Raw genomic sequence first — 12,180 nt, forward strand, 5'->3', positions numbered from 1 at the left:
GATGAGATCTGCTGTTTTGTCTGTTTTTCTTTTATAAAAGATCATTCAACAGAAGTCTTAAAAAGGGGGTCAGTTTCATGCTTCATGTTCATGCTGTGCAAGTTTAATGAGTGATTAATGACATAATGAAGTTATTGCTACATTAGAAGTGATAATGATGAATGAGCCCCTCGATACGAGGAGACAACATTTCTAGAACATTTAAAAAAAGCAGCGAGGGGTGCATTACCAACCGCTGGCTGTTTGTGGTACGCCTGCAGGTTTATGACCTCCCACTGTGCAAGTTCTTCCTCACCAAACAAGCCTGTATGAGCCTCGCTTTGTCACGGCCATGATGTCGCAGAGATGTTGGAAGCATTAAATTGTCCAAAGTTTATTGCAAAACTAACCCATTAATATTAAGACGACTCGTGTCATGAAGCTCCTGAAACACAGATTTTGTGCTGATGTTAAAGCCGGAGGAGTTCTGCAGCTGTGGAGTTACTGAGTCAGCCAGGGTTGGTCACTTTTACGCACCTCAGCAATCGGTGACCTCACTCTGTAACTCTAGTCTGACACTTACTGGCTGAGCTGCTGTACTTCAGCTTTGCAACTGAACCACTTACAGCGTATCAGGGAGGAAATTCGTTGAGCTGACTTATTGCAGCTGTGGACCATGGTGCACCTGTGGCAATGGGACTGGGAACGCCTGCATTCAAAGATTATGAGGTGTGACCTAATAACAGTGTACCTGCGAAAAGAAGAGGTAAGTGCAAAGCTAGCATGGCCTACAGATCCCCAACATCCAGATGCACACATTCAGAATAAATTTCAAGCAAGCCTGAAAACGCTGGGAAAAGATGAAAACAAGCAGATTTGTGTGTTTTTGAATGTAACGTTTCCAACATGAAAGTCTTCTGACTGTTGGAAAACTTCTCCCAAGTCTCTGTTCGAGTTAACCAAAGTAACCGACCTGTAGTTATCCAACTGTTTTATGGTAGTACTCGTATCTGGCCACTTGGTGTCACTCTTCTCACATAAATACAGGTGTGGCACCTTCGCTACTTCTTTGGTTGCTATTCTTGCATTTCCCAGAATGCCTTCTGTGAATGTTCAGGCTGTTATCCTCGCAGTAGATGACGGGAGACGTTTCTAAACCTCTGTCACGCCCGCTCATCGTTGCGTTACAGGTTATGTCCTGTAAACACCATAAATCATTACAAACTGCTTAGAAACAGGCGACTCATACGTGCAGCAGAATCACAGAAATGAAACGAGAGAGTGGCGTAAAGTCTGTAAACAGGTTTAATGTCTTTACGGTGTTTTGTTAGGAATAAGTCAAGATTCCTTCATTAAAAACAAGCCCAGGGGTTCTGAACCTATGGCCCGAGGGCCAGAATTGGACCGCTAAGAGTCCAGCCCGGCCCACTGCGTGGCTCTGGAAGGGAGGGCACAGATTTTAAAATAAGTGGTAGTAAAATACTTTCAATATTTTCATTAAAGTTTTTAGGTAATGGATAAAAATTTAAATGATTGTAAAAAGTTCCTTCTTTTTTACTCTCTGAAAAAAAGTAATATTTTCATAGAAAAGAAAAGACTTTTTCCTTTGCTTTATTATTTAAGGAGAATCTGGGAATTTGAACCATTTTTCAGGAATTTTGCACATTTATTTTTTAACATTTAATCCAGAAACATCAGGCTGACAGATTTCATCCATTTACTGCAACAGTATTTCTTTATCATATCGAAGAACTGAGATGTATTGTTGGGATTTCACTTTTTTTTCTTCTATCACGATATCTGAGACAGAAAAGTGGAGTTTAAGGTCAAATTGGGCTGAATGAGCCTCATCCGTGGTTTAGACATTTCAGTTTGTCAGTGTCTTGTCAGATTTATAGATCAGTGTAAATGAAGATCTGTTAGAGGGAGCTTCTTCCATATGATGGTGCTGACATGACGACTCCAGGAAATGTTTTTAACTTGAAAGAAATCCTTTTAAAAAAGATGAAACGGTAGAAGAAAATCTGTTTATGAATTTCTGCAGGTATGAAGTGATAAATTGTAACTTTTTATATTCAGACATATTTTTGTTGTTCCTGTGATCGTGTGATGTGTGTGAACAGGGCATGGTGGGAACTTGCACAGTGGTCGGGATGGAAGAAACCAGCGGTTAGCCACAGCTCATTCCAACCCCCCTGGACTCTGGGGGGCTCGTCTGCCCGCCTCTCTGTCTGTGAGGACATATGAACATGATTAAGATGACAGCTCTGTTTCTTTTTTTCATCTTTCTGATGATTGTTTCTCAAGTCCAAGATGTCCAAAGAAGCCGGAGGCAGAGCACAGAAATACTCTGTGAGGCTAAAACGCTGTCCTGTTTCTCACGTCCGTCCAAAACTCTGAAAACAGACGGAATCGTAGTGAAGATGCTGGCTTCACGTGAGGGTGGACTGTGAACAACAGTAAACGTGATCGGTGTGCCGTGAGTAAAAGCATCGATGCGTGGGCCCGAAACATGAAGCTTCATAAACTGTAGTTCCTCTAGTGTCCACATGAGGCTCCAAAAAGCGAGCCAGTCCCCCAGCTACAGTAACTGGACCTCTGGTCTGTACTTTTGGAGACTTTTAATCCAGTACTTCGGTTTTCCGTGTGCTTTACTGCATTAACAGAAACCTGTGCTCTAGTTTGAGATTTAAGGATTTTCTTTGCCTGATTAATAGTCCAATTAGGGGAGCTGAGCAAATCATCTAATTGGAAGGTTGCAGGTTCAATTCCTGGCTGCTTTGGTCTAAGTTTCCTTAGGCAGTATACCAAACCCAGAGTTGTTCCTGATGCACTCATTGGAGCATCAGTGTTATAACTAATTCATCACTCTGCATTTAAAAAAATTAAGTTCCCTAATAGAATATCCGACATGTCCAAATTCAATTACGCTGAGTTTAAAAATGCCAGTAAATGTATTCAGTCGTGTAAACGGTCCATCAGCGTGTATTGTGTATTGTTATAGTTTGCATAGTTTCATAGTCACTGCAGCAGGACATATTTTAGGCTTCTGAGCTGTCAGCGAACAGTTTCCACTCATCTGCATCACTCTCACAGCCCAGCGCACCCCAAAGACCTTCAACAACAACAACACACACAAGGTCATCGTGCATTTCAAACACTGGATTAAGATCGGTCTTGTGATGCCTGTAAAAAGCAAATTTGGCTCCTGGAGGCAGGAGGTTACTCTCACTGAGCCGACAGCTGCTTCCTCTGGCAGATCTCATACTCAGTCATTTAACTCTGGCTAAGTGAGTAACTGATGAGCTCCAAGGGGATGGATCTTCAAAGTCTTCATCACCAGAATAATGTGCATCTGGAGGCAAAACATGACCATCAAGTTATCCACACACGCCCAACACACTGAATCGGGTGTCATAGGTCGTCTTGGTTTTCTGGTTTCAAACCAAAATAAGTGAAGCATTCGCAGATGAAAGCTTCGCGATCGTGTTTACTTGTGTCACATCTGCAACGGGTGTTATTTATGACATCAGCGACCCCAAATTAGTAAAGAACTAGTGTTAGATTTGATACAGCAAATATAATCACTTAAAAATCAGAAAACACAGAACTGGAGAGGACAAAACACTAACGGTGAGACTCAAAGAACTGGAGAAAGTGTTTATGTCCACGTTTTATAAACCATATATGATCCAACAGCTGCTGAAGTAAACCATCTGTTATGGCCAGGATGGCCGGTGTGTTTAAGGTGTGGACCCAAAATCAGACACACAAAGGACAGGACGAAAGTTAAAAAGTGAGCCATTTATTCAGGCTCATGAGAAACACAAAAAGCAAAGGTGAACTATAACAAGAACTCGGATAAGCAAACGATGACATGAACCTGAACCGAAGCTTGAAAATAATCCTGCGAATTGAAGAACACGATGCTGAACAGAGGAAGACAGAAGACGATACACAGGAGGGCAATGAGGGAAGTGAGAACACCTGAAGAAACACAGCTGACACAAATGAACCTGAACAGCAGGGAACACTGAACATGGAACAGCAGACCCTTCAAAGTAAAACAGGAAACTTAAAAGAATGTGGACAAGACAACATGTAAGACTGCACAGAGGACAGGAAACGACTCAGGAGACAGAAAAAACATAACTAGACCAAAACTCAACTAAAACAAAGTAATAATAACAAAAATGTAACATTTTCTTAATGTTTAATAAGCAGAGAGAATTCAGAATTCGCAGCCCCCTGACAGCATCTGATGGTGTGAAGACAGTTTGACATAAATCAGTGCAGAGCTCACAATTTGATTAAGCAGCCACTTCAAAGTTGAATAAAGATGTATATTGACAGAGTCACTATTCTGTCACTTTGCTTAATAAATAGTAAATACTTGGATCATCGTGTCCACCACATGTCTGTTTTCCTCCCATCTGAACAGAAATTCTTCACATGAAGCATTTGTTTCTATTTCTGCTTCTTCTCCTGGTTTTTGACCTACATCAGCACCATCTGCGTGTTGGGAAAAACCATCCGGCTGTCGATCCTGAGGCCACGGCAGAATGTTAAATGTCTTGTTATGTTATGGTTCCTAACTGCGCTCCAGCCTGTCAGTAAATACTGCAGGCTGGTGTTGATCTTTCATGGAGAGAGTAAACACAATAACACGGCACTTTGACGTCACCGCGGAGGCTCGCACGGCCCTCTCAGTCCTCTGCGCTCCGCCGTGAAATCGTGGCTTTGACGTAGAGAAAAAGGACGCTGTGTGAAGCGGCCGGTCGGCGTATCGCCGGACGCATCTACAGATTGTAACCGTGGCGCCTGGGCCGTGTGGGCTGCAGATAACAGGTTTCTGGGAGCACAGACACACAGCACAGTTGTTGTTGTTGCTCTGATACAAAGGAGACATGCGTGAGGCTGACTTCAGAGGCAGCATTCATAATACAGCCTCTGACCGACGGTGTCACTTCCCAGCATTTAGGAATCAGTCTGAATTATACGTCTCAGTACTTTAATACTACCTGTAAACGAAAGCTTTGTGTTTTTTGATTGAGTGTTTTAAATAAGTTCTTTTAAGCTATTTAAAAGGAGGTAATGTTATACTTTTTCAGATCTTTGGAGCATTTTAAAAGAAAAGTGATGAATACTAGACCTTATTTTTATTATTTCAAAAGAAATAAACAGTACTATTAAGTGTTGTAGCTTTGTGTGTTCATACTTGGTGCAGGTAACGCTGATTCTGACGGAAAGGTGTCAGTATACACAGATCATTACAGTTCATGGTGTTTGAACTGCACCACCAATGAGCCCCTTAGCATCCAAACTGGACCCCAGAAGTAGTGTGATACTTTGGGCCATGTCCTGCTGGGAAACCTTGGGTCCTGCCATCCATGTGGATGTTTTCTAACGTGCAGCACCAACCTGAGCATCGTTCCAGACCATGTGGTCTTTCACGCGAGGTGCTCTTGATGTTTTTCAGTGCTTAAAAAACAGATTCAGGAATCTCACTAAGTCTGAGCTTCAGCACGATGATCTATGATCTATTAGTCTGAATAAACTGCATCAGGTTAACATGTGTGATGTAGAGGAACAGAAACAGGCTTTGGTGCCTCAGATCTTTGATCTGTTTTCTGAGAAATCGCCAGATAAAACTTCAAGAATTACATTTTATTACCATGTGGGGTAGGTGGCTGCTCAGAACACGTTCGAGCATGTGAAAGGTCTCCTTTTCACCAACATTTGGTGCCAGGTTTCCAGCCAACACTCTGAGTGTAGTTTTTTTTTTGCACTTGCAACTGTAGCTAATGGTTGTGAAGTGGACAAACATCATTGATGTTCGCTACATAGTCGACACCGTTAAAAGAAAAATGATTTTGTGTGTGTATATCCTCTGCAGGAACGTTTTAACAACATAAGCTGACCCACCATAAAGACAATGACCATCCAAAAATGGGCCGAAGCACAAAATAAGGCAGAAACGAGTCCATGCGAATCCTCCAGACAGAAATAACATGAAACTTCATCAGGTCCAGATCCCGAGAGTCTAAGGAGAAGTCATGAAAAACTGATATGAACCTAAAAGGACAGTAATGTTAATATTATTACATATATCACCCCCAAAATAGAAAGGTCCATCAAGATAGTTTGTTTCTGGGCTAAATACCACCATCATTTACTTACAGAGTGAATCCCAGAGTCATGTGCATGTGAAGGTTCTCTGTGGGATTCTTTTGCCTTCAGATCCAGCTTCCTGTCTATACCCTGTGGACCAAAGTCTGTCAGAAAACACATTTGGATCCACTCAAGCTGAAGTGTCTGAGGAACAACGGCACGCAAACCTAAACTTAGCTCCGTTTGGGCTCCTTTAGAAATGCAGATTCCCGATCAGAGCGCAGCACACATCCTGAAAGGGCAAAGTAGTTGTCATCCCGAGAGCGACATTTATACGATACCCCCGGGACGACAGCTCCCTCAGCCAGTTAGTCTTGGAAATGTCACACAGAGCTCTGCTGCCAATGCTGGCAAAAGTTAAAAAGAGAAATTGTTACGCAAAGCTCAAATTCCAATTTCAAGGAGCTCCGTGTTACCTCGGAAAAGCATGAAGGGAACTGTAGAGCTGCTCTGTGTGCGAGCTAGCATCACGCTAATTATCACTATAATAATACAAATAATAAAAAGTATAACGACTGCACAGCTGAGCTGAATGTAACTAAAAATACAGTAAATTACAGTCAATACACATCTATTGGTCAGTTATGCTAATTACAAACATGCAGTAAACTGACCGACGTGTTCATGAAGTGACGTCGAAGCACAAAAACTTTGTAAATGTCAGAGACACATCAGCTGAATTCAGTTTTGTTCATACAGCTCCAAATCATCACAACACTCGCCTCAAGGTGCTTTATGTTGTAAGTAGCGCTGTCAGCGTTAATGTTGGCGATCAGCGTTACCTTGCTAACGGAGATTTACCGCGTTAATGCGGTAATGGCGTTAACGTCATTTTAACGAGATTAACATTGACAGCACCAAGTGTAAGGTAGACCCTACAGTAATACATGCAGAGAAAAACCCAACAATCATATGACCCCCCATGAGCAGCACTTTGGTGACAGTGGGAAGGAAAAACTCCCTTTTAACAGGAAGAAACCTCCAGCAGAACCAGGCTCAGGGAGGGGCGGGGCCATCTGCTGCGATTGGTTGGGGTGAGAGAAGGAAGCTGCAGAGAAAAAAAATGGAAACATATTGGATTTTTTTTTTATGTGAAATTTGTCTTAGAAAACATTTTCATAAGATATCCACCTGTGAAATTACCAACACTCACACACACACGCGCGCACACACACTCGCACACACGCGCACGCACACACGCGCACGCACACACGCGCACACACACACACACACGCACACACACATACTCACACACACACACACACACGCACACACACGCGCACGCACACACACACGCACACACACACACACACACTCACACGCGCACACGCGCACGCACACACACTCACTCACACACGCGCGCGCGCACACACACACACACACACACTCGCACACACGTGCACGCACACACGCGCACACTCACACACTCACACACGCACGCGCGCACACACGCGCACACACGCGCGCACGCACACACACACAGATACTAAAAGCACAAATAACTTTGATCTTCAGTTTTATTTATGCAGCATGGATTCACAACAGTCCCTTCAAAGTGCTTTTCGTTGTGAGTTTCAGTGTCAGGGATAGATGCAAAATAAAGACACAGAAACTAAAAAAACACAAACAAATAAAAACTGATTCGAACAATAAAAGGGACAATAATAACTTCCATGGAAAAACCAAACAAACAATTTAATAAGTTTAAAAAATGACCACAAAGAGGCAGGAAACAAAAACACGAAGCATGTTTTTGTCATGAGTCGTGTTTGTTTGTTTTTGTTTATTTGTTTAGAGGGGTTGGGGGATTCTCCTGAATCGTCTTCACTTCTTCTGAGTTGGGATTTTATTGTGTCTTAGCGTCTGAAGCTGTCATCAACCGCTGTGTGGAAAATGACGTTTTGCAGTTATGAATCCAGGACTCTCGAGACTAAAATAAATAATTTTATTTTCATGTTTCTCTCTTCTTTGACTTTCCGATAATTATTCTTTCGACTGCTCCGTTTCGCTGTCTCCACATTAGACCGTCTGCTTCCAGTTCCCTCTACCTCAGCATCCTCCTCTGTCACACCAACCCTCTGCATGTCCTCCTGCATTCCATCCATCAATCTTCTCCGAGGTCTTCCTTTCTTCCCTCCTGCCTGAGAGCTCCAGTGTATCCGCCCTCCCTCCTCTGCACAGGTCCAAACCATCTCAGCCTCGTCTCCTCAGCTTTATCTCCATTTTATCAGAATAAAATGGAGATAAAGTTTTTGTTGGACTTTGTGAGATTTCGAGGATGAACTCAGCCACCCGCGTCCTGCACAATCCAAAATACTGTATTTTAAAAATTTGCCCCAAACTTCGAGCTCACTGACATCCTGAAAATAGTTCACAAACTAGTTTGAGACTAAAGTTTGATCACAAATTTCTACATTTGAAGGACAAGGTCTGCGCATACAGAGAGGAGCCCCGCCCACACCTCGGACACTCGCACCACTTGTCTGTTTTGCTAACAGACTCGTCAGACGCTGCAAACTGGTTCTGAGACAGGTGAGAATTTGGCCTGCAGGAGCTCTCAGCGCCCTTCAGGACTCTTGTGCACACTGACTGGGACATGTTTAGGGAGGCTGCAACAAATGTTGACCGCACCAACTTAGTACACATCTGTGACCACGCATCCCTACCAGATGCGCTGAACGCACGGTTTGATGCTCAGAATGATGTGTTGCTACGTTCTACAGTTGGACTATCCAGAGCGTCCTGAGCAGCTGCATCCCTGTCTGGTATGGTAACTGCACTGTATCGGATTGCAAGACCTGATAGTGAGAGCAGCTGAGAAGATCATTGGAGCCTCTCTTCCCTCTATAACAGACAGCTATCGCACCCGCTCCATCCGCAAAGCCACCAGCATTGTGGAGGACCCCACACACCCCTCACACACACTCGTCACCCTGCTGCCTTCTGGCAAGAAGTACCAGAGCATCCAGGTGCTCACTGCCCGACTGAGGAACAGTTTCTTCCCCCAAGCCGTCAGACTCCTGAACACTCAGTGACACACACAGCTGCATACACATCACTGCCGAGCACTTATCTGCAGTATCACACACACACACACTTTATGTATTTCTGTGTTGATCGTCTGTTATGTCATATGCAGCACCAGGGTCTCAGAGGAACGCTGTCTCGTTTCACTCTGCACTGTCCCACTGCACATGGCTGAAAGGACAATAAAAGCCACTTGACTTGAGTTGACAATTTGTGATTGGATGTGCAGATATAGTAGCAAAAAATAATCTTGGATTGTAGACTAAAGTAAATGTGATCTTGGAAGATATCGAGTTAATGCAGTGCATCATGGGAGGATCTTCAGTGTCCAGGAGCAGAATGAAGCTGTGAACTGGTGCAGTAAGCACAGGACAGCAAACCTCAAAAGAGTCTGCAGTCTACACACAACATGCACAGCCTCTGCTGTTTACTGTCCTGTTATAAATATACAAGGCTGGCCGTGTGTGTGTGTTTGTGTGTGTGTGCTGGCTGCACAGCAGCCGCCTGTTGCAGAATAATTTAAACTGTTTATTTGATTTGGAGGACAGCCTACGCGGGGCTTCCACAATCTGGCTCTCCATCAGGGCTAAAAGCGTCCGAGCTCTGCATCACGCCGTCTATTTTCAGCAGGCCTTCGCTTCCTGCTAATAAAAACAGCACGTCGCTTCAGGAGAACTGTGGCGTCACACGCTGACCGCACACATGCTCGGCAGTATTTCTGGTGTGGAAGCGAGGCCTCTGTGTCACATTGTGAGTGGGTGGGTGTCAGGAGAAGTTTTTACGGACTGAAGGGAAGTGAGGAGGTGATCTGTGTGGGAGCGGGTGACATCTCCACGGACGGGTGGAGGGAGATCTCTGTGACTAGTTCGCTCACAGCCCGAGTGCACACTACAGTATTACTGAGGTGTTAAAGAGTCAGCATGATGGTGGCTCCAGATCCTGTCCACATTATGTCATCAATGATCTGATTACAACTGGAAAACTCTACAAAAGTCACTGCGAAACTCGACTGATGCACTCTGCAAAGGTTTAATGGAAACAGCTGATACAGGACCCACCAAAAAAGCCTAAATGACTACAAAAAGGTTCACAAAGTAATGAAAAATGGCCCTAAAAAGACACAAAATAATGCATGTAAAATTAAAATATGGTACAAAATTACCACAAAAGGGTCCACATCAACTCAGAATGAGCACAACAGACCCCCAAAATAAGAAACGTGCAAAATTATGACAAAAAAGATGGAAAGTAACAGAAATAAATTCTCCCAAAGAGCCAGCATCTCATCCAAAACCCCACAACAACATCAAAATAGAAAAACCCACAAAAGATTGTCAGAAATATCTACAGTAATGCAGTAAAGTACAAAGAGACGCCAAAGAAGATCAAATGCTCACAAATAGGTGAAAAACAAAACTCCCCCAAAAAACTACAAAATGCTGCAAATTCCGTGCAAACAGCATCGAAACACAAACACACCAAAAAAATTAAAATGAACACAATATAATTCAAAACAATCTCAAAATTGTGAGAAAAGGTAACAAATGTCTCAAAACTGCCACACAACAAAACACAGTGGCCGTAAAATAATAACACAACCACAGAGAAACTCCCAAATATACAAAATGACCTAAAAACAAACTCCAACAAACACAAAGTGTTTGTTTAGCTTGGCACAAACTGCACGTATGGGCATTTAAGTGAACGCACAGCAAACAGCATGCCTGGTGTTTGTGAACTTTACGAATCCTTTTAGAGCATCGAAACATGCAGTTTGGTTTGTGTCAGCTTGTTTTTCAGATTTACAGTCCTGGATGAACCTCTGTAAACTCTCCATTTCAACCCTAAATCTGTAAAACTGTACCTGACATATTTAAAACAGGTACAAATCAGTTGGCTGTGGACTGTGAGCACCCTAACAGGATAACACATCCTGAGGAGGATCGCCCACATCCTGTTTCTCTCTGGTTTGATGTCAGCAGTGAACACAAATCAGCCAAACGAATGCCTTTATCAGGGTGAATTTCCATAAAGTAGGCTGTGTGTGTGTGGGTGGGTGTTTCCCAGCAGAAAGATGCCCAAATGGGCTGCCTACGTCTTTATCATGAAATGCCAAACTCAACTAGTGAGTCACGCTTACAGATGAGTCACTGTTAGAGTTTCAGGACTAAAGTGTGTTTTTTACCCACAAAGATGTTATAATTTCATTAAAGTGTCCTCTTCCGTTTGGAGCAGAGTGACGGACCCCAAACAGCTGAAGAGCTTTATCCCAAAATATGATGAATACAGCTGACACCCTCTCGTGAGTGGGGTTATTATAGAGGTCCAGCGATCCTGCAGTGACAAAAAGGGGACGAGACAGCCGCAAACTCCAAATGGCCAAAGGTGGAGGGAAATGACCGTAAAGACACAAATCAGACAGGAAACACCTTTAAAATCACAAAAAAGACATAGAATGATTAAAAATGACCAGACATGATGCCGTGTGACTACTATTAACATAAAAATACTTCAAATGTCTACAGAAAGGCAAAAATGTCCACAAAGCCCACAATCATGCAAAATGCCTGCAGGGGAACACTAAAGAACTCAGGAAAAATGCAAAAATGATCACAAAAGGGACCAAAAAGTCACAAAAAGGCATAAAGGGACCCCAAAGCACCAAAAACAGACGGAAAATGAACACAAAACAAGCAGAACACAACTTCAAATGACAGAAAAGATGCAAAACAATTACAGAAGCACAAAAAACTACAACATATCACATATAACACCAAAATGTGCAAAAATGACCCAACAAACACAAAATGTTGCAAAATGAGTGAAAAGAGGCACAAATGAACTACAAACCTTATGAAAAATGCACCAAACACTCAATGTAGACACAAAACAACCAGGTTTCAACTTTAATGTGTTCCATAAAAGCTGAAAACGGTGTAGCAGCAACACAGTCCCAGATCCTGATGCTACCACCACCATGCTCGGTGCTGTGTTCTCACCGTC

Source organism: Aulonocara sp. 'chitande type north' Nkhata Bay, linkage group LG13, assembly GCF_057382095.1.
Source record: "Aulonocara sp. 'chitande type north' Nkhata Bay isolate Kocher_YH1m ecotype deep benthic linkage group LG13, A_spYH_male_GT1.1, whole genome shotgun sequence".
Classification (NCBI taxonomy): Eukaryota; Metazoa; Chordata; class Actinopteri; order Cichliformes; family Cichlidae; genus Aulonocara; species Aulonocara sp. 'chitande type north' Nkhata Bay.